Below are 3,363 nucleotides of genomic sequence, written 5' to 3'. Positions count from 1 at the left end.
AAACATTAAAAAAAAAAAAAAAAGACCATTTCAAGATCTGTCTTGAAGTACAATGCTGTCTGTGATAAGTAATATCCACAGGACTGCAAGGAACACCAGGTCATATGACTATTCTTCAGATTTATGCATGAACCACTAAGAAATTAAAGAATTCTACAAATTTCAATTTAAAACTGCATGTATAATTACTGGTTATTGGAATAAGAAAACTAAAAACAAAGATGAAGCATCAGTAGTTGGAAAATAGACTTTGGTGATAGAAACAATGCTGAAGCACACACACATACAGATCTTTGCAAGATCAGCAGTGTATTCATTGTAAATATCTTTTTTTAAACAACATAAAAGGCAGCTATACACACAGACCTCACAAAATAGTTTACACAGGAATCAAATTAACTACATGTGTTGGAAGAAATGATGGAAAAATCTCCATATCATTGGCCAAAACAAGGCTGGGGCAGACTATGGAACAGACCTTCAATTAATTGCTCATATGCAAGTTCAGGCTGAAGATAAAGAAAATTTAAACAAGTAACATGAGAACTAAAATATGACCTTGAGTATATCACACCTGAATTTTATCTAAAGAACAGATTTGATGCATTACACACTAATGACAAAACCAGAGGAATTATGGGATGGAATCAAGAATATCCTATATTATAAAAGCAAAAGGTCATTAAAAAGACATGAAAGAAAAAAAGACCAAAATGGTTATCAAAAGAGACACTGAAACTTTCTCTTGAAGGTAGAGAGAAGCTAAAGCAAGTGAAAGAATTGATGATATAAAAGAACTAAACAGAAAGGTTCAAAGGGCAGCTCCAGAAGACAAAACCAATATTATAATGAAATGTACAGAGACCAAAAGTTAGAAAAGTGAAAGTATTTCTTAAACTGAAAGAACTGAAGGAAAAATTCAAGCCTCTGTTTGCAATATGGAAGGGTTCTATGGACAAAATATTGAATGACATAAAAAGCAACTAAAGAAAATGGAAGGAATACAGAGAGTTACTCGACGAAAAAGAATCAGTGGATATTCAATAATTTCATGAGTTAATATATAATTAAAGACTGATGATAATGAAGGAAGAAATCCAAGCTGTACTGAAGGTATGGGTAAAAACAAGGCTACAGGAACTGAAGAAATACAAATTGAAATGTTTCAACAGATTGATGCAGCAATGGAGGTCCTCACTAGTCTATGCCAAGAGATTTGGAAGACAATTCTCTGGTCAACTGATTAGAAGAGGTCCATATTTTGCCCATTCCAAAGAAAGGTTACTCAATGGAGTATGGAAATCAATGAACAATACCATTAGTATCACATGTAAGTAAAATTTTACTGAAGGTAATTAAAAAATGATTGTAGCAGTACACCAACAGGAAGCGGCCATAATCCAAGCTGAATTCAGAAGAGGACATGGAATGAGGGATATCACTGTTGGTATCAGATGGATCTTGCTTGGTTGAAAGCAGAAAATACCAGAAAGATGTTCACTGGTGTTTTATCAGCTATGCAGAGACATTTGATTGTGTGGATTAAAACAAACTGTGGATAACATTTCAAAGAATGGGCATTCCAGAACACTTCATTGTACTCATGCAGAACCTGTACATAGACCAAGAGACAATTGTTTGAACAGAACAAGAGTATACTGCATGACTTAAAATCGGGAAAGGTATGCATCATGGTTGTATCCTTTCAACATACTTATTCAATGTGCATGCTGAACAAATAATCTGAGAAACTGGATTATGTGAAGAAGAATGTGGCTTTAGGATTGGAGGACAACTCATTAACAACTCACAATATGCAGACCACCCAACCTTGTCTGCTGGAAACTACAAGGACTTGCAATATCTAGTGATGACGAGCATAGACTGCAGCCTTCAGTATGGATTTAATGTCAATGTAAATAAAACAAAAATCCTCACAGCATTATCTTGACAATATGTCCGAAGTTCATCTCTCATACTTTGGACATACTGTCAGGAGGGACCAGTCACTTGAGAAGGATACCATGTTTGGTAGGGTGGAGGGTCTGAGAAAAAGAGGAAGACCCCCAACAAAATGGATTGTCAAAGTGGTAACATCAGTGGGTTCAAGCATGGCAACTATAATGAGATTGGCCCGGAATCGGGCGGTGTTTCGTTCTGTTGTGCATAGGTCACTATGAGTTGGTACCAACTCGATTGCACCTAACAACAACAACACAAGGACTTGAAATATCTACTGATAAAGAGCAAAGACTACAGCCTTCAGTATGGATTGAACCTCAATGTAAAGAAAACAAAAATCCTCACACCACTCTCTTGATAAGCAGAGAAAAGATTGACCTTTCCAAAGATTTCATTTTGTTTGGATCCACAATCAGCGCTCATGAAAACAGCAGTCAAAAGTTAAATGATGGGTTGCATTAGGCAAATCTGCTGCAAAAGGTATCTAAAGTATAAAAGAAGAAAGAAGTCACTTTAAGGACTATTGTGCACCTACCCCAAGCTTTGGTATTTTCCATGACCTCATATGCGATTGAAAGTTAGACAATGAGTAAGGAAGGTCATAGAAGAGTCAATGCATTTGAATTATGATGTTGGCAAAAAATATTGAAAGTACCATGGAAAGCCAGACGAACAAATCTATCTTCAAGGAAGTGAGTACAGCCAGAATGCTCCTGGTAAGGATGATGAGACTTCATCTCTTGTGTTGTGGACATGTTGTCAGAAAGGACCTATCCCCAGTGAAGGACGTGATGCTTGGTAAAGTGGAGGTCAGTAAAAACAGGGGAAGACACTGAGCAAGATGCAAGGACACACTGGGTTCAAGCACAACAGTTGTGACAATGGTGCAGGACAGGGCAGTGCTTTGTTCTGCTGGACACAGAGTCACTAAGAATGAGAACTGACTGGACAATAGCAATCCCAGGAATCTGTGAATATTGTTTTAGACAAAAAAAAATTAATAAAATCGCAAATGTCCTTATAAGAGGAGACTGAGGAGATTTGACCACAAGGAGAAGGCAGCATGACAGAGGCTGAGAGAGAATAGAAGACAGTATGCTGACCAGTTTCAAAACTGAAGAAAGGGTCCTAAGCCAAGGAATGCAAAATAGTTGAAAAGACTTGGAAACAGATTCTTCCCTAGAACCTGCAGAGGGAGCATGGTTCTGCCAACACCTTGACTTTGGTCCCGTGACATTTGTTTTGGACTACTGGATGTCAGAACTGTAAGAGAATAAATGTCACTTCTTTTTAAGTCACCATCTTCATACTCATTTGTTACAACAACTACGGGAACCTAAAACAACACTCAAAGATGATATAGTCTCTTCCTCTTTCTATCGTCTATTTAACCAGTACTAA

At 37.1% G+C, this 3,363-nt stretch overlaps 1 protein-coding gene across 1 annotated transcript in view; it reads right to left on the bottom strand.

The window, feature by feature from the left end:
- LOC102818791 (cytosolic carboxypeptidase 4-like) overlaps nucleotides 1-3,363 on the bottom strand; it is a 1,058,651-nt gene that overhangs the window by 839,200 nt on the left and 216,088 nt on the right. The gene's annotated exons all lie outside the window — the stretch shown is intronic.

Source organism: Chrysochloris asiatica, unplaced genomic scaffold (assembly GCF_000296735.1).
Source record: "Chrysochloris asiatica unplaced genomic scaffold, ChrAsi1.0 scaffold00101, whole genome shotgun sequence".
Classification (NCBI taxonomy): Eukaryota; Metazoa; Chordata; class Mammalia; order Afrosoricida; family Chrysochloridae; genus Chrysochloris; species Chrysochloris asiatica.
Note: the sequence above shows the minus strand (reverse complement) of the source record. Positions and strands in the feature narration are given on the sequence as shown.